This window comes from Pseudopipra pipra, chromosome 4, assembly GCF_036250125.1.
Source record: "Pseudopipra pipra isolate bDixPip1 chromosome 4, bDixPip1.hap1, whole genome shotgun sequence".
Lineage (NCBI taxonomy): Eukaryota > Metazoa > Chordata > Aves > Passeriformes > Pipridae > Pseudopipra > Pseudopipra pipra.
Window position 1 is genome coordinate 9,119,561 of NC_087552.1, and position 20,500 is coordinate 9,140,060.

General features: G+C 37.2%; 2 long non-coding RNA genes across 3 annotated transcripts in view; one reads left to right on the forward strand and one right to left on the reverse strand.

The window, feature by feature from the left end:
* Positions 1-20,500, forward strand: part of LOC135412729 (uncharacterized) — a 165,519-nt gene that overhangs the window by 80,870 nt on the left and 64,149 nt on the right. The gene's annotated exons all lie outside the window — the stretch shown is intronic.
* Positions 11,267-13,059, reverse strand: LOC135413813 (uncharacterized). The gene is made up of 3 exons (XR_010430396.1): positions 12,929-13,059; positions 12,763-12,834; positions 11,267-11,313 (listed from the first exon to the last, which is right to left on the reverse strand). It is a non-coding gene; the product is annotated as an uncharacterized LOC135413813 (long non-coding RNA).

Genomic DNA, 20,500 nt, shown 5'->3' on the forward strand with positions numbered 1-20,500 from the left:
GCTAGATGCTTGTTACAATATGAGAATTTTACACTCATGATATTTTTGTTACAAAAGTAGTTTCATTTGTAATAATCAAAGTATATGAGTTGCGGCTAGTATGCATTTATACATTTTTATATTATATGTTTTTATAATAAACCTATCATCAGAAAGACAAAATGCCGAGAGTGTTGAAATAAACTTTGTGATTTAGGAAAGCCTTGGGGACGGTGACTAGGTGCCATGGTTAGAGGCATATTATAAATACATAAGAGCAAGGCAGGTGATTTAGGGAGGCAGAAGACTTCTCAATGTGACAAAATGCCTGCTACAAGTAGCAAGTGGCTTTGAAGAAATTCCAGTTGCTGCTGGAAGAGGCTAAATTGCATCTTGAAAAGATAATAAATAATATCCAGTAGTTTTAATAAGGGGCAGTTTAAAATAATTTTTTAACCTAGGTCATAGTTGTAATATGTGATGAGAATTATTTAATGTAGCAGCTGTATATCAACAACCTTGTTTTGTTTCAGAAATTAATGTCTTTTCTGAGGCTGTCAAACCTTTCCAAATGAGAAATAATTACCCAATACTAATTACTACTGAAAAAAAAAATTAAATAAGCCAGCACTAAAATGCTGGTTTATCTGGTAGATCTCATCCCTAAACAGATAAAACGGTTAGGGTGGTGCTGGAAACTGAGTTACTGTCCAGATTGTGCAGCACGCTGTCTGATTTCCCTGAGCTTTTTAAAGAGATGTATCTCTCTGGTATAGATCCCCATGGTCTACTTACAGGGAAATTTCATTACCATGCTGTGCAGTCCTCACGGTGCTGAAAGTAAAATATTGGATTGACAGGCTCTTGTTGTGGAGCAGGGCTTATTGATGATGGAAAGACTGATTCAATCTCTAATCCTGAAGAACGACCTGCCACCTGGAGTGATAGTATACAGATGGGTGCAATCTAAACTCTCTTTCTGCCTCAAGTTGCATTTGGCTGTAGATTAACAATGTGATTCCATATAATGAAGATGGTTGTTCGGTGCAGTGGCAATTTTCCATTACTGACATGCCATGTCAACAGTTCTGACAAAGCTGTAAGGACAATGTTTAAATGTGCTACATCTGGCTGGGATGGTTGCCAGGTTATTAACAGCCCCATTAAAATTACCTGCAGAGATCTGTGTTGGTAGGAGAGAACACAGTGCACTGTTTCCCCTGCAACTATCTATGCAGGCATAATAACAGTCCAGTAGCACACACTTGGAATAATACAGTATTATGGTGATAATAGCAGCCTTTTTACAGTTTTATTCTGGTGAGGGAATACTTTATAGCTTTATTTGTATTGAATCCAAATCCTGTGGCCTTACTCAGGCAGATATCCTGTTGAAGTGAACAAACATTTTACCTTAGGGTGGAGTTTCACCAGTAAGTCTTGGTTTTATTAATGATACTTCAAATAAAAGTATCTGAAGATGTATGCATATATACAACCACTTTTAAAGAAATACATGAATATTCTTTTAATTATCTAATTTTTTTCCCTTCCTCTTGAATGACCATGTAAGACTACCAGTGAAGCATATAAAATATGAAAGGGGTTTAAGGCGTTTTTCTGAGTAAGAGTAAAGGGCCATGCTGTCCCAGAGGACACTGCAGAAGGCACAGCACATTTTATGGTGAGACTCCCCCATTCCCTTTGAGTGCAGAGGGAGCACTTGCCAGAATAATGATAAATGGGCTTGTGATTCTAGCTCTCTATAAGCAGGTTTTAGTCCAAGTTGAAACATTCCCTCTAAGTTCGGTACTTGAATGCTGGAGAAGGTTTTCACACCCTGTCTCTTACCGATCCATGTAGCGTCTGCCATAATTTAATTCCAAGCTCTGTCTGTTCACGTGTGTCCAACAGGACAACACAGAAATACCACCTATACCTGTCTTTCAACCCTTCCTGTCAATCTGGGCCCCCAGTGTGACCTTCAGGGTGACTTCAGGGTTAGTTCATAACCCACAATGAGAAAAGGAGCCCAAATGGGGCCGTCTTAGCCTATTATGGTTATGTGATCAATGGTGCCAATAAAAAGCTGGAGGCACTTCAAGTCTGATTAGAGTTCTCTTCTCTGGGATGTTGTAGTGAGTAAGTGTCATTTCTTTGCCACCTGAAGGAAAATATAGGTCTTTTGGTGCTTTTGTGTCTGAGTGCACAGGCTCTGGTCTGTGTCAGTCCTGTTCCAGCTGCCTGAACCAGTGGAAGAATTTTTGAAAATTTGGGGCAATGCAAGGGCTCTTGACATTTATTACACATGGAACTTTCTACATGTGGCAGAAATGGAAAACTAAGTATAGAACAAGCAATACGACTTAGTGTCTGTTATGCCATATGCTTTTCCTCCTGCTGCTTTACCAGAGAAAAGGGATGTGGAGTAACCTGACCTCATTCTGACCGTGTCTGTGTTTGTAACTCCTTGGGGCTCTTACAGCCACGTGAAGAATTCTTATTCTGCTGCACCACAGTATAGGCAGATAAAGTACATATCTATGAGAAAACCTGGAGCAAAGGGAGTACAGTTTTGCATCTGAATTCTGCATAAAAGTCTGCCATGAATACTCTAAAATGTATATTACCTCTTATTTAAAATTATTTTTTTTTAATTACTGTGTAGCTGTTGGGCTTCATATGAGTCATAGCAATATACATGTAATGCCTATGTTTCGAGTCATAAGAATGAGCAGTATTACTGCAGAGTAGGTGTCATGAAGAGTTCTGTGCAAAGACAAAGGATAAATCACTTATAAATTTTAATTTGACTTGGAACTTGGTCTATGTTCTGTGCTTTAGAAGTAAGAAATGAAAACCAGTGAAGGCAAGTAATTTTGTAGTGTTCAGTGACACAGGTTCATACTTTGACTCATTTTATTGTCTGGTGGTAGCACGGAAGTAGAAACACAAGTGTGTGGTGTGAACTATCTGGCTTGAGAGAGTGAGGGCCGATCTCACAAATGAGCTTTCTTAATTTATGTTTTACTCACATACTGAGGTAAGTGTAGGCCTTTCAAACCAGCTTAGGAGAAGAAATGTCTAAGAAAAATAATGAGGGAATCTAATAAAAAATCTAGTTTTCCCGCCTGTGCTGGGAAGTTTCAGTGACTGAACATCGAACTGTGCATGGAGTATTGACTCAGAGGTGCCATCCAGTTGAGATATTTCACTAGTTCCACAGCGAGTGTGCAAAGATCTGTTTTTACATGACTTCTTGGGACTTGTATCTGCCTATACTGGCAATTTAGCTTCATACTTAATTTTTAAAATATCTTTTGCTTAGACTGTGTTGGAACTAACAAATTAGATTATTTAAACTGAAAAAGTAAACAAAAATGCTATGCTGATATTTTTGCTATAACTACCACTAATTTTCTCATTTAGAAATGGAAACAGTCAATTACAGTCTATTTCACTTTTGGGTTCCAATATTTAGAATAAGTTTTTTTATCTTTTCAAAAACTAGAAGTACTTTACCTTCTGATGGAGAAGGAGGAATCATCCTTATCCACCTCAAATATATTTCAATTAACTGTATTTTTATGAAACTCATTTGTATAGAAATTAATATTTGAGACAAACCTGATTAAATGGTGTCTTTAGGGACAGATATATAGAGCAGAATATTGCAAGTTCAGTTTGTTTTTTCTTCTAGGGAATCTCAGACTGTCTTAGAGTATTCACCCTAAATTATATGGTTAAATTAGTTGTCTGGTACTGTTGTACTAGATAAATACAATAGTACCTGTTTTTAGATGCTGCTCATAGCAATGGGTATATAAGATGAATTGTACCAGTCCTATTAGTACACTATCTATCTTCAGCCAGATAATTCCTTGCTTTTAAAATTAATACAGTTTCTATTTCTCATACTGGGTCAGGCATAATTTTCATTTCTTTTTCTACCCCTTCTCAGACACTGATAAATAATGATGGCTCTCTTACATTTCAGGATCCTATTGCAGTTTTAGCTGCCTTTTTCTTTCTTTCTTCTTGAGTGAGTCTGACTCTTGGAACTCTCTGTTCTTTGCCATTTCCCTTCACTTTTTGTTACTTAGCTTTTATTTAGCACCTTGCCTCATCTCACTCCTTTTTGTTGATGTGACTATTTTTATTTGTAGTTCTGGATCAGTTCCCTCGCTTACAGTCTTAGTCAATGTCTTTTCTTGATATGGAACTTAGGTGAGACTTCTTTTCTTCCTGGTCTACTAGCTGCAAATTTCTTTAATAATCATCTTATTTTGTCTTTTTTTCTATTGAGTTCTGACTTTTGTCCTACCTCTACAACCTTTAATGTGTATATATAAGATTTTCTCTCATTTGATTGTCTTACCTTCCACTCTAAGCTTATGTTTATACTCCAGGCTATGCCAGGTAATGGGCTAAAGCCACAGCTCACCACAGTTTGGATCCACATAAATATATGGCTAGTAGAATGCAAGTGTCCCTGTATTTAGTAACCTGCCTAAAAATCCTTGCTTTCCTTGTAGTAAGTGGTGCCTAAAACCCTCTAACCCTCTAGGAAAAGTTATCTGAAGCTGCCTCAAGACCAGTCACTCAGGCAAAGCCGTGTTTTTCCAACCTATCATCTCGCTGGGCTGGCACTAGAGTTCAGTAAACCTGACTTTTAGGATTTCCTAAAGTCAGTGCCTTAGTACACATTTGTAAAATGGGCCACAAATTTGTAGAATACTTTGTCTAAGTATCATATTGTCTCAGGTATTTTCTCTTCACCTGTATATTGATTTTAACATCCTTTGAACTACAGAGAATTACAGGAGAGACTCCCTCCCTTCCAGCCCTGAAACAGACACCAGGTAGAAATCTTGCTCAGTGATTTTTTTTCTGATCACATTTCTTTGCTTGCTTTCTCTCTGATTCCTCTGCCTGTTTTTTCTCAGCAGCTGTTTTGGCATCATCGTTTCTTTGCTCTTGCTGTTCTTTTCTTCCTCTCTTTTTTTTTTTTTTTTTTTTTTTGCCTTCAGATCTCTTCTCATCCTTATTAACAAAAATAAAATAAAAAAAATCTCACTTCACCTTTCCAGCCACTGTATGGCAAGTATCAGGCTTGGATATATAAAGTCTTGATGTTGTTGTTACAAGAATAAATGTTTCCAGGAGTTATGTTATTATGTAATTTCCAAGTGTTGATGAGAAGAAAAACACTACAAGTAATGATGTGACCAGACAGTCTTTTGCATAAGTCTCCTTACCTGTAAAGTTTTTGAAAGTAATGAGCATGTTGTAGAAGATCAGTTGTTAAAAATGCAAAACACAAAGAACTGTCAAACAACTTTGAGGGCCTGATTAATAATTCAATTAAATTGGAGGTTAAGGACTTAGTGTATAGCTTTACTTTAAAGACATGCAAAAAAAAAAAAAAGAAGATACTTAGAAAGCTAGTTGATGAAGTAAACTGGAAATACTGATTACTAGCATATCTAGAATTTATTTCCATGTAAGCAGAAAAACTTTTAGGATGAACCTCAGGCTTCATAGATAAATAATGACTTAAAAGAGACTGTTAGGGTAATATCTGAAAGGGAAAGATAAACTAACCAGCCAAGACAGCTACATCATGGAGGCCAGCAACTGTTGGGATTAAGTGAGAACTGTTAGTATTTAATCTGTGTTAGACTTTATAAAGGACACTTGAATCTTAAAGGCCTTGAGAAACTCCAGGGTGAAGATTCAAAGGAGGTTTCTAGCAGTCCAACATTCTGGAGTAGTCATTCAGTGACAGCAGGGAGAGACTTCCTAACAAATTTTAAGATAGGTTTTGATGAGTCTTCCTCATCAAACAGCCTTAGTCCTTTAACACTTTTCCAGCTAACCTGTATTTGTCTTCTATGTAGTTAGTCTTTGAAGTTAGGGTCTCAGGCTTTCATTTCACAGTTTGTGTTCACTGGACTTCAAGTATTTTTTCCTTTTAACACTTGAGAAAGAACAAAGCAAAAAGTAAAACTAAACACATGTCAGACAAGCAATGAATACAAGTTGGGAAGGAATTTATTTTCAGCTGAAAGGTACATATATTGGAACAACAATTTTCATTAATGACTTTCTCCCCTAGTGTTATCTCAACCCTGCTGTGATTCATGTTTCTCGGGATTCCTCCTCCTTTTCTATTGTTTGTCTAGCATTAAGTCCACAGTTGAGCAATTCTCTATCCCCAAGGTTTGTATTTGCAATTAGAGATATGGGCACTGAGCCCCATGCTGCTAGAATTCCATTATTTTCCTCTATGTTTCTGTCACTTTTCAAAATATGATATAGATCCAGCACCTGTCTTTTTTTTTGCTCCAGATGTCCACTACAGTGGCGTTTAGACCTCCCAGGGTCAAACTCAGAATGACCTATACATGCCTCTGGAGCATCAGCTAAGACATCCAAGGTCAATGTCCTCAGATCACCATCCAGACAGTTTCTCGGCATTAATATGTTATGATGTGTTAAGCACATTTCTGTATGGGACTTCAGTGTGAGTTACCTGATACCTGGCTGTCCCAAAATAATTTTGACAAGAATTCAGTACATGACAAAACTGCATTCTTTAAATAAGGTTATCTATAATGGATTCAACAATTCAGGACAGAAAAATATAACTTCTGCTTTTCGTACTTTTCTAAGTGGATATCAAAATTTTCTTCCTATTACTATTTCTGTTCCTCTCCCCTTTGGTCCCTGGAGAAGGCCTTCTTGCCTTAGGTTTTAACATGGTCTTACCATTCCTATGTCCTTGTTCTGCTTTAGCTGCATTTCATACACTGTCTTAGATCTAACTCTTCTTCACAGGTGCACCTCATTTTCCTGACATCTACTGTTACATGTCTATCAGCAGTTTCAGCATCTTCCCTGTCATTCAGGCTTACAGCTCCTGTGTCAATTTTGACACTCTCTTCCCTCTTTCCAGAGCAAGTTGTCACTCCATCATGTCAACTGCATGTCTAACTGCATCTTCCCTCTTTTACTTCCATGACTGGAACTGTTGTTCGAGATTTAGTTGTCTCTTGTCTTGAGCACTGTAGGTCTAATGCCAGCTGGATCCCCTGTATTTGTCCCAAGAGTATCTAGGAGAGTCCTCTCACCCCTGTCACTGTTTGGCATCCCTACAGTGCATGTTTTTTGTCTCCTACAGCTTTCAAATTTCAAGTGTTTCAATGGAAGTTCTTGCACTATGGGACTGAAAACTGGCAGCAGAGGGCAGAGGCACTGTGACTCTTTACTAAATTTGTTGTGCTGGCACAGTAAACCCCTCAAGCTTTTATTGTCCAAGAAACCCACACAGGTTAAGTGCTCTCCCTGAATCATCTGAGTCAGTGCATCACTGGCCAGGTGATTTTCTGTGGGCAACAAGATCCTTTGTGGGATCATCTGATCGGCTCCTCTGACTAGGAAGAGATTTGCACTGCTCTCTGGGCTTGACTTAGGCAACAGATTATTCGGGGGTTGTGTGTTGAGGTTTTGATGTCTTCAAAAACCTATCGGGGAAAAACAGTGTTTCATTATGGGGGTTTAAACATTAGTTACTGGCATAAACATCATTTCTGACACTCATGATGGAGAGGTTCAGCGCTTGTGGTGTGCTCATGTAATGCTGCAGTCAGCAGCCTGATGGGACAGTGTGATGCTGTGCTGCAGTTGTAGCATGAAAAAGTAAAGTCTTCATGGTGAGATTTTATACTAGCCCTATGACTGTACTTCCCAAGCATCACAGTACCTAACACAATGTTAGCTGCTATGACACAGTCCAAAACTCAGAAACACTGAACTTTTGTTCATTGTTTGTTAAGTTGTTTCAGAAACTTGCCACGGACTATAAAAGTTTTCATAAGAAGTGGCTGTTCCAGTTCTGTAAGGTACAGCCTTCCAAAATTCACTTCTTATTGATCTTAGAATATATTACTGTTCATCCTTATTTGACTGATTTAAAAGGTTGAGAACTACAAGATTATGGATGTTCTATTTTTTCCCATGTCTCTTCTTTATTGCCTTTTTTCTTTGTTATCTCTCCTCTTCTTAAAGTCTTAGTGTAATCCTCACCCCCTTCTACAGGGAACTAAATACAAACAGTTCCCTTGACAATAGTTAGTACAGGGCTCCATAAAGAGCTGGCACAAAATTAAAGCAGCAGGGAAATTTCCAGTAAAAATATTGCATAAGCTATGTATATACACAGAATATATTTGTAACATAATTATGAATGTGTCGCTCTCTTGATAAAACTTTAGTAAAGTAGCTTGAAATATTTATTATCAATAACTAAAAGTTAACTTCAGTTAGGATCCCTTTTATGTTCACAACAGTAAATGACTTTAAAATTAAGGGACTGTTTTCAAGATCAGGTGCTTCTGTGAATCCAGTTAGGTGTGTGTTGGTGGATGTGAGGGGTCCAGTGGTGTGTTCCTGGAATCTGTGATGCTGAGACTCGACAGTGAGAGAATGATTGCTGTGTGTGTCAGGGCACCACTGCCCTCATCCAAGGGTGCGTCTATAGGAAGATCATACAATTCCTTAAGTTAGGAATGAGAAAACATATGGTGTATAATACTAACTCATGACAAATGAATACACAGTGCGCTTAAAACCTCTTGTGCCTGATTTTTCAGGTGTAGCTTCTTTCCCAGGGTTTACTCTGGCATTTCAAATGCAGCTGCTCAAGTATCTTTGTCAGCTAAGGCTGTCTGGCAAACAGGAAATCTGCTTCCTCTTCTTTAAATGTTCATAGCTAAAAATACATATTCACAAGGGAGACACTAATATTAAAACTGCCACAGTCCCAATTGCTATGGCACTTCCTAGGTACATAGGAAGTGTTAGTGCCAGTTTCTTCCTACCCTGATTCCAGCCACGGTCTTGTGGCCTATCAGCTGCTATCCTCATGTCACAACCCCAGCTGAGGACATGTAGAGAGTTACAGCACCAGCTTCACAACAGGTCCGTAAATCTGAATTTCCCTTTTTTTTTCCATGAGTTCCTAAGTCACCAAGATTTTAATCTCACTTTTAGGTTTTCTGAACAAAGAGAATACATTCCTTTGTTCCTTTACAAAAATGCAATAAACTAACAATAAAAGTTAAGTACATTTGAAGTACATTAAGTCTTCCAGAATTTTATCAATTCCAGTAGCAACACCTTTTCAGGTTCATAATTATAAAATAAAAATGAAATATTCGTAACCTCTCTAGAAGAATTTTAATATTGGTGTAACATATATTACAAATAATATATAATTATATATTATATATTATAATATATAAGATAATCTTATAATCTTTTTATGTTTGCAAAGCCAGGTTAAAACCAGTTTTGACAGAATTCACAGCATCAGAAGAAACTTACTTGTTCTGGATGTTATGTTTCCCACTGCTTTGCATGCAGTATATCACAGTATTATGTGTATCAATGTACAGGCATATAAGAAAAAATGGAAGCAGAAACTATTAATGTGATATTAATTTCCATTTCTCAATTAGTTTCACATCACCTGAGAGAAGATATTTGGGCATATTTGACTATTTTTCAACAGAAACATGGAAAATTATAAATTTGCTTCCAGTCTAGGTCTGCTCGTGTACTGGAACCAGTAGAAAACAGGATGGAACAGCAACCACACGCTATGAAATGGCTTAATTCTGTATTCCAGCAGAGACTTGAAATTGGCCATAATTTCTGCGTTCGGTGGTGGGTTGTTTTTTCTTTTTGCTGTTCCAAATGAGAGTGAAGAATTCCTTCCTGTAGTTAAAATGTGTTTTGAATGAGCAGGTGTTAATTCAGTCAAATTTGCAAGCTAATTTAACTTCCTGGGATTTCAACTGTTGAGGCACAAGGGGAAACATTTTAAAAGTGCTGGCAACAGCGAGAGCCTACAGATCATTATTTCAGATTGTTGTTGTTGGAGGAAATGTGATGCAGCATTTGGTTCATCAGCTAAAGTTCCATTCTATAGCATCAGTCAGGCTCAAGGAGGTCAGTCTGTACCCAGATCTCTTCTGAAACCCTTTTGTTCTCTATCTCCATGAAAGAGTAGTTGGAAGCAAAAAATAGACCATGTCAGATGAAAGTTGGTATCTTGGCATAGTTCCATTAACTTAAATGGAGTGATACTGATTTACACAAGCTAAGTGTCTGCCCTTAAGTCTGTTGTTTAGAAGTCATCCAGGAGTATTTTCATACCTTTCAAGGGGACGTTCACATGGTCTCTAAAACCTGTGACACTTTAGTAACTGAAGTGTAAAGCTGCAAAGCAGCACCCAAGGCACTTTCTTTTTAAAAATTGCACTCAAGAAAAAAGCTACAAAATAGCTTTATATCTAAAAATAGTTCTGTCTTGGTGATTTGGAAAGTTCAGGTGCTGTGGACTGAACTGTTTGTATTCAGGCTGTGGCAAGGATTCTTCTACTAACAATGAGAATTTCTTTCCATGCTGATGACAAAAAACGTATTTTTGGTCAGTGAGTGACGTATGATTAGGCAGCCCCAGATTATCCACACTATTTATCATGACAGCAATAGAAAACCTTTTATGCTATTTCTAGATAAATTAGAGTGATTTTTTTTTTAATCTAATACCACAGGGGAGTTTCATTCTTTCTAAGAGAGAAAAGAAAGACTAGAACTTACCTATTTCTTTTCAATTATATTAATTAACCTATTTTTTCATTTTTTAATGCATTGTCTTTTTGTTACATAAAGTGAAAGTGTGGAAATTGATTGCAAGTCCAGAAAACATTCTACACTGGGAAACTTGTACAGACAGATCTACCTGTATCTGTAGGCAGCCTCTTAGATCCATTGTGGAAAAGAACTTGAAAAGCATTTATATGTTTTAAAAAGTGAGTAGTTTCTGTGATGTTAACCTTCCTTTTGTCCCTAAACTACATTTTGTTCAGTTCAGCTAAATCTGTAATTGGGCCCGCCTAGGCTTTTCCTAACAGGAAAACGAAAAGCATAGTTTTCAACTGTTCACTAGAAAAAAACCCAGACAAACAAACAACAAAAAAACAAACAAAAAACCCCAAACAACTTTAAAAATGAAAGTTACAATGTTAATCTAGACATTTAACCAAGTGAAAATTCATCTTTTCAATTTAGGCTGATATTTAACATATATATTTGCTACTAACTCAATACTGTTGAAACATTTCATGGTACCCCATTTTCAATCTCCTTCTTCTCTGTGGGGAGGGCTCTTTGTCCAGACTAGATGACAGATCATGCTCTTCCCTTGAAAGTACAGGGGAGACTTGGTGCCATCCCAGCATCTCAGGTTCCCCTAAGAGAGTTGGACTGCAAGAAGAAATGAAACTTTGTAGATACATTGATATGCTTCCCTTCATAGGGATTTGTTCAGACAGAATTAAAAAGCAGAGTAATTATACAAGAATAAAATATTTTTTATCCTTGAAATAGAGTATCCACATGGGGGAGTTATATCAGCATAGCTATGGCACTGTAATTATCCTGTTAAAGCGAGGCCGCTCAGATTCTTCTTCCAGCTAAACCCCAATATGACCTGTTACCACAAGTGGGAAGAAAGGGAATAAAGCAGGTTCATTGGGCCCTTCATCGCCTCCCACATAACACCTTCAGATAAAAACTGTAATTCCGGTGTGGATAAGAACAGCAGTGAATGAAATAAAGTGAAACATAGAAGCTTTTTTTTTTGTACATTATTGAAATGTTCTGTTAACAAAATGAGCCAGACAAAAGATAGAATATGATGATATGGCACAGTGCCGTGCTCTATGGAGATGTCTAAGCAGTTCTAACACCTGGACTAGTGTAATCAGTTGCTTATTTTATTAGCACATTAAAATGCATTTTTAAAAGCAGTATTTGCAATTCTAAAATATTTAATTTTAAAATTAAAAATACATTTGAGAGATGAGAAAAATAGATGAGATTTTTAAAAATATGCAGTTTATTTACTTTGTTAACAAAATCTGGGTGACAAACAATAAGTCATTATTTCAAATTCACTCAGGAGATTAAATACAGTGCTCTCTCAGCGATCTGAGTCATAATTCTTGGTCAGATTCTCTCTTAAAATTCATATCTAGTAATAAGAAATTTAAAATATCCCTCTAATTGCATCTTATTACAGTAACTCCCCAGTCATTTGCTCTCTAAGGCTTTAACACTGTATGTTATCAGTGTGTGCCATACTGTCTCACTCCACTTTAATCTTGGTGAAATCTGGTGTCTCTCCAAAAGTCTGTTGTTTGTAAAGTCAGTTCTTTGGAGCTGTTGTTTCTCTTGTTAGTTTACCTAAGTTGCTTTAAGTCATTCTCTTTTTCCTAGTGATATAATACTTTGCAAAAATATACAGATTATATAAAGGAGCTGTCAATTGTCTGATTGAGATAAGAGACATTGTCAAGAAGACACTTTATTAAAAAGTAATTGTGGATCAGTATCAAAGAAAGACTTGATATAAAAATGATATGGGTGAAGTATAAGGGTTAAAAATTCAATATGTGTCATTTACAAGTTCTTATAGTACAATTTGTAAAGTAGCTGCTTCAAGCTCTTCAGGGAAGGAGCCATTCTTTTATACTCTTCTCTTAAGCACCTATCAGGATATGGATGCTCAGAGATATGGAAGTGATTAAAACAGCACTTATTAGTTTGACAAAGTAAGAATGTGGAATGTGGGAAACTTCTAAGAGATCCAATCATGTTGTAAAAATTAAAAAGGGAGTGAATAAGCCCATGCTTATGGACTAAAGAACACACCTCAAAGCACTGGTGGCAGCTTTGTCATTGTAGTGAGGTCACCAAGAAGTAACTATAGCATTGGGGTATGATCTATGCAAGAGAAAAAGCAGAGAAATTAGCTGGCTTTTATTTCCAAATCTTGCACATCTCAAAACCATTTTGATGGTCCTTAGCAGCATTCCACCTGTGGAATACATGGCCAGCTCCAACACCTGTAGCCTCAGCTCAGGGATGACACCAGTGGAGAAGCAGAGTAGCGGGATCTTTTTTCCCCAGCCCCTTGGAGGTCTTGCCAGCAGCAGTGTGTTCCCCCAGTACTGCTGGCCAGGTGAATCAGATAACAGCAGCTGGTTTTACAGGAACTGAAGGAAAAAGGTTCAAACACTTCAGCTGGTTCATTACAGGATGCAGACAGGTAACAAAGTCTATTCCTATTATTCCCTCTAGCAAGAATCTCAGGAGTCTGTGTGAAGGTAAGAGTAGAAGTAGATCATCTAGTCTGTAAAATTAGGAAGCATCAGCTTTATGATGACCTATGCAAACTTCATTTTTACACTTTATAGAACACATCCAGACTTCATTAGATATTGAGATCACCATTTTCCTCAGAGAGACTCTTTTTCATAGAGTCTACATAAGTTCTCACTCTCTTTAAAAACATGTTTTTCTAAGCTTTACCTTTGTCATAAATCCTTTAAAGAGATTAGGTTTGTTCACTGGATTTCATTTTAATATAATATGTGTTTTCAAGGTTGTTTCTTTTTTGTGGTAGCATATCTGAAGCAGTGATGGTTTTTTTAATGTAAGAATTCATTATTTTCAAGAAAATAACCTCTAAACATATGGAATTTAGAAAGACTACATACTGCTAGACTATGTACTTGTATTTTTTAAGGTAAAAAACCCCAAACCATGTTTCAAAGCTCATTATGAATGGGAATTTAATGGATTATGCTACATAAATGCATTATTTTATCAGTGCATTCTGATAACGATTCACCAAATATTTATAGTTGATGTATAAGTGTGATGTATATGTATGATCTATACTTACTTTTCAGTGGAATAGATTGTCCAGAGAGGGTGTTGGAGTCTCCCTCACTGGAGATATCCAAAAGCTATCTGGACACAATCCTATAGAAGACCCTGCTTAAGTAGGGAGGTTGGACCAGATGACGTTCACTGGTCCCTTCCACCCTGACCCATTCTGTGATGTTGTAAGGAAGTCTTAAGAAATTATTCCTAAATTCAAGGCTTAGTTTTTGTTTGGAGTTTTTTAGCTGCTACCTGCTGTGGTAGAACACTGCATTAGCAATGGCTGTAATGAGTTCTCAGATCAGCCACTGCATGTAATCACCTAAAGACACAACAATAATAAAAACATATTTTCCAAATAGTTATTTGGCAGCAGCTGTGCTTGACTGTATTCCCAGTGGAAAAAGGGACTGGCTTGAATTTAACACTTTCAAATGGATGTAAATTAGTTTAATACAAACATAAACTTCACTCTGAAGTGAACACTAGTTATTAAAAATAAATAAATCTGGAACAAACGTGCTCCAGTAAAGAAGATTGACATGAGAGTAGCAGTTATATTAAGAGATATTAGATTAACATCCTCTAATTTTATAAATCAAGCAATTTGTCAGCTCATTATACATATATATATATGAGAAGTAATTTATCAGAAGATATCTTTTTTTAGCATCACAGAAATATGTTTTACAAACCTTTCCATGAGACTTAAGATGCAAAATTAACATGTGGAAAACAAACAGAATTAGATTTACCTAGCCTAAAAGAACCATCATCTAAAAAAGGATTGTGTGAAATTTTAATCTCTATACAAGCTGCCAGTAATCTTTTTTTGGAGAGACAGGATGTGGCACTAGTTCTGGATAATAATCCACTTCTTTCCTTCACCAGGCATGGTTGCCACTGACATGCAACCACTGGCATGTGTTTGTGTTTTGCATCTAATCAGCAGATTTGAATGTAATTATGTATTTTGCAGGTGAGGTGTTAATGTGGGTTATATGGCACATCAACTGTGCACTGCCACTTGAAATGGCCCACTGGAAAATCTTGAGACAAACAGCATTGAATCAGGCTCCCAGCCATGACCAGCTGCGCTATGTACCACTGGCATCGCCTCAGACGTGCAATTTTCAGAGTGAGCCCACTGCTAACTGGTTTTAAAATGTGTTTGTGGTGGTGACAAAAACTTTCCATCATCAATTCTTCTTAGACCTCTCTGCCTCTTAGCTGAAAAATTACAGCTGCCTGCAAGGGGAGGGATGCTCAGTTCTATTAATTTTCATTGGATGAAAAGGATCTTTTTTCCTTCAGGCTAAAGGTTTAACCTTTATGAGTTTCATGAGTAACAAAGGGCAGCCAGATTTTTATTACATGGGGTAGAGCTGTACATTTGTTCAAAATAATCAGCACTGGGCAATCTACTGCATATCGATCCAAAACAAACCTTATTACCCACGTAAGCTGTTTCCTTCTCAAGTCAGCATTTGGCATAGGAAAACAAACTTCTTTAACCATCAGTTTTCAAATGCTTACCATATATGTCACCAGAGTCTGATATAATGTTTGAGACTGATGACAGGGATACTATCTAGGGAAGCACATCAACAGATTTTTGTAGGATTTTTTTTTTCACCTTCAACAATACCACATGTGTATTTAGAAGCTACCTTTCTGAGTACACAAGCACTTCCACAGGTACCCTGTCTGGCTCAGCAGCCTAAAGAGGAAAGAGCCAGCAACACCTTTACAGTGTTATCTTTGCAGCTCTTATAAAAGTAAAGGCCACAGAGGCTTTTTAATTTATAGAACAGTGCTGGTAAATTCCTTCTGAATTGCTGTGGAGGGTTTGCCCCTCTCACAGGGTTGAAGAGTGGAAAACATATTATGAGAGTCTTTTTGGAAAGAATCACTTAAGCAAGCTTAAGATTGAAGGGAGCAGAGGGGAAAAGGAGAAGGACAAAAGACAGGGTTTAGTTTTGGAATCCTCTTTTAGTTACAGAAGCCCAAATAGTATAGAATCTGTCTTTTGACTTGTTACTTTGTTGAGGATGAGAAAACCTTCAGCTCAGGTATAGTTACACAGACATCATGAAATTATGATTGATGAGGCAGCAGTAGTTGGAAGATGAAGGAAGAACTCATGAGGTCATTAGTATCACTTGACAATGAGAATATTGCTATGCTGGAGGGACTGGTAAGAAATGCTCACAAGCTGAAGAGCAATTTCATGATAAACAGGACCTAGAATATGAGAACTGTATTTCTTATTTTCAATATCTGTCAGCCCTCTCAATACTTGAGAAGGACTCTGTCTGGTCTTAATTTGGAACTGTGGTTAAACACAAGGAATCATATCATAGTCGTGAGGTGACTCAGGGTGGAGATACAAGTGGATAAACGGGCAGTAAAGTGGAGCAGCATTGGTGAGTCAGCAATGGGGGGAACTGAGGCAAACTATGCCCACTCCCGTTGCAGTGTAAGCATAGTCTACATATACCCTCAATCTATTTCTATGTTCTTTTAACCTCTGGTTGTTGAAGAAGCCTTTCTTTCTCCATTTTTTTTAAATTTTTTTTTTGTTCACAACTAGCGTTTACCTAAAGGGTAAGAATACTTCTTAATATCTGACAGCCTTGAACTGTGGGGAATGCAGTATTACCCGTCAAGTCTCTAGCAGAATACAAAAGAAGCTAAGTTCTATTAATGCTTTGGTGGTACAACAGAAGTTGTGAAAGATGAGAAATCTGACTACTAACTGCCAGATATTGAAAAACTGCAAAGTAAGAATTACAATATCAAAGTTATGGTCTTCCCCGACCATCTGTAATCTTAAAAATCAGGATTAATAATAATAAAAGAAAAATCATTAATTTTACTTCTAGGAGACCAAATAGGCATTTGGAAGTAAACAGATCCTACTAATGAGTTAGTGAACTCAGTTAGTACGTAGGTTGTGATGTTGAAGGGATTACTGACCTCTGGGCATTTCAGATGTATCTTGTACAGAGTTAATGCACTAATATGTGTTTGTGTTGATAGAAATAGTGTGACTGGGTGAATGAGAGCCTTTGGAGTCTTGAAGTGAGAGCTGTCATCATACAAAAGAAGACAATTTATGTGTTGTTTTCATTGTTTGGTGTGTTACACTGTAGTGGGTGAAGTAGAGCTCAGAACCGAGTCTAGTCTAGTAGTTGTATTCTCAAGTGCAATTTTAAAACTGAATTAAACTATTTTTTTCTACATGGCATTCTTTAAAAAAATTAACAAAGTATGGAATGTGTGATTTAGTTTTGCTAAGCAGAAGTTAAATAGAAGACTCATTCTTCATCACTTATCTTTTAACTCTAACTTACTTACACTTAATAGACCAAATAACAATCAGTTGTATAGCAACGATGCTGGATTCTTCTTGTATTTATCTGCATAACATAAGATAGTTCCATATGAAATCTTAGTACTTTATCTGTCATTGCTGGTTTAGTATATATTACACTAACATTCCTCAGCCATTTCCTCTTGAAAGAATACAATACTTTATAGCTTCATATATCTCCTAAGGAAGATGAGAATAAAGTAGATGAGAGCTAGTCTAGTCTAGTTCTGTAGATTTTCAGAATGCCTTGCAAACACAGTTGTGAAAGAAAGCAGTCTTTTTTGTATAGTTTTAGCTAATATGATTTTTTGTGTTTTAGAAAGAGAAACAGTCTAATTTTGCTCTAGGTGTATTAGTTTCTAATTCTCAATGCCGTAATAGGGAGAGTTCAAAAGGATGCTGAGATTGAAACCAAAACACCGTTGAAAGCTCAAAAAACCCCAATACTTATTACCAAGAGGTGGTCAACAAAATGAAAACCTGAGAGAGAGGAAGGAGTAGGAAAATAAGCCCTCAGTACGCCTCCCCCAGTCACCCAGGTGTGGCTAATGAAGTTATCTTACCGCCCCAGAATGCCTAGTATTACCCATAGCAGAAGCTGCATTCTCGGAGAGTCAGCAGGCTCACAAGACAGCGGGCATCCCCGCAGAAGGCAGCATTGTCCTTTGCTGTGAAGCTTGCATTTTTCATCCTCCTCCTCCAGCATGAGCTATCTGCTTTTTATACAACTAATTGGTGACGTCTACCTGGGCAGGTGTGGCCAGCACTGCCCAGCTAGAGGCCTTCAGTCCCACCCTCTGTTGTGCAGGTGGTATCTCTTCTGCGCATGCGTGGGGACCTCGGAATTCCCCCCTGCACTTGCGCGCTAAACCTCAGGGTCTGGGGGCTCACTTCACCGTCCTGTTCTTCACTTTCCCCTTCAAACACCCTTGAAAGGTGATAAGCCAGTCATAAGCAATTAATTTCAGTTTATACAAGATGCTTGCTTCAAGGACGAAGTTCTAGTTTGTCAGTGCTTGTTTTCTCATAAATTGGCGGGAAAAGAACAAACTTTCACAAGTGGCTGAGCCAAACACAGACCAAAGTATCAACATCTAATTAAGCCCTGATACAAATGCAAAACTCCTTTTGTTATGATTTGGATTTCTATATTGTTTTGCATTAGTTTTGGTGGGTTTTCTTGCTGGCTCTGCAGTATTTCAAATGTAGATTCATCTATATATTTCATTAGTGATCTCTTCAGGTCAATGTGATCCAAATTATTTAACCAAAAGATGAAAGCAGCTTTTAGTAGTTATTCTTAAGAATCTTATTTTCTAAATTTCCATCTACTGGTGTTAAGAATTCCTTTTAACCGAAGAGTTATTTTGAAATATGTTTAAGGCCCTAGTCCTTCTCTTCTTCTGCCTTTCTTTGTCTTTTATTGCTAGGAATATAAATCTGTGGTATGTAACTTAATTCTTATGACAGTTTAGGAAATACACGCAAGAATAACAGAAAGCACCCAGTGCAAAGTCAATTGTGATGATAAAGGAGGAGCTCAGCCTCTGTGCTGTACTGATTCTTCTGCCACTTTCAGAATGACCCTTAGGAGAGTTAATAAGAACATATCCTTCATAGAGATCTGCTCTTTTGGGTTTTTTTAAGATCTGGGAGTTGTATTGGTGGTTTTTGTTGGGTTTGGAGGTTCTTTTGTTACTTTTGTGCCTTTTCAGTTGGTTCTGCTTTTTCAAGGAGAAAGATACACCTCAATGAGAAGTAATAGAGAGTGTAAGGCTTTTGAATACCTGGCTGTACAGTAACCAAAGATGTTTTACATAACTCAACTTCTACAAGCTCTTTTTGAAACTTAGCCTTCCTTTCACAATAACAATAGGAAGGTTTCTGTCTGATCTTGTGGCTAAAGGAGCTTATGCAAGACTGTGATGCATAAATGGGGCGTTTGTCTTGGAAATGAAGTGGGGACTTTAACTTGCGTTACTCAGAAACTGATATTACCATTTTGCACATGAGACTATTGTCCCTGTTCTAAAGGTTGTTAAAAGAGTGGATGGGTTATAGAAAATACTTATAAAAAAAAGGAAAAAGACTGGGTCAAGTGCCTTTTAAAAGATTTAAATCAGTCCATCTGTTTAACTGACTCAGAAACATTGAGAGATTACTTAGTAGTAGTATATAAATTAATATTTTGATGGTAAGGTGCTATTGAGTACCAAAGACTCTTTAAAGACTCTTTAACAGTAGGTGGAAAAGGGGTAATAAGAGAAGGACTAAAAGATTAAACTACACAACCTACAGTTAGAATTGATGAATGTTTTAAATGCAAAGGATATTCTTTATGATTGGAGGTGCCAGATCCTCTTTTATTTCAAGATGTTTTCAAGTCCTTCTGAGATGATGTTTGCTTTATATATGCACCTTTCTAGAAGGTTGATATGTATTTGGCACAGGCATTACTGGTTGAAGTCAATTATCTACAGAGTGTAGCCAGTCACTATTTCTTTCACTGTCCTGTTTGCCTTTAAATTTTGTGAACTTTAAACTCATTTAAGACTTATTATTTGTGGCTTTGTCTTATTTTTTGAAATATTTATAAATATATATATTCCATAATATATATTTATAGATAGTGTGTATATATATATATATAAAATTTCAGGCTATATTAGGAATGAAAATATCATAGCCTTTTTATTTCACATGCTTTTATGTTCTCTGATTTGACTGTTTTGAAAGCAAGATGCTGGGAAATACTTTCCTCTCCTTTGTCATACTGGCTGGTAGAAAGTAGGTGTTTGAAAAACTCACTCTACCCAGGACAGTGCTAATGCAAATGCAGATCTTTTAACCCAAGAGACTTGAGCAAGGCTACTGGAAGAAATGAGATAGCTTCTTTTCTGAAGTGAACCTGTCATCTTATGATTATGAGACTCTTTAATCTCTACAGGGCAGTATAGGAAAAAAAAACAGTTTTGCGTTCGGCTTTCAGAAAGCTTGGAAAGAGTGAACAGGCACCATCAGTCTTGGAGGACAGAGAAGCACCTGGGTGCAGCAGGAACAGGAAGGTGGGCAGATGGAGGAGCGTCATGGGCTCCTCACAGTTTGTCTGCTCAAATAACATCTGAAACTTTTGAAAAGAGGTGGGATTCTTTGGGGAGGAGAAAACTGGCATAGTGGAAAATCTGCTTCTGAAAGTAATATAATTACTGCTGTGCATCAGCTACACATTTGTATACTTGAATTGATTGGGAAGAGGTTTCTAATGAAAGAGAGACTATTTGATCCCAGTAGAGATGAGAAACAGTAAGACGATGTAGTTTGCAGTAGATAAGGGTAAAGTTTTCT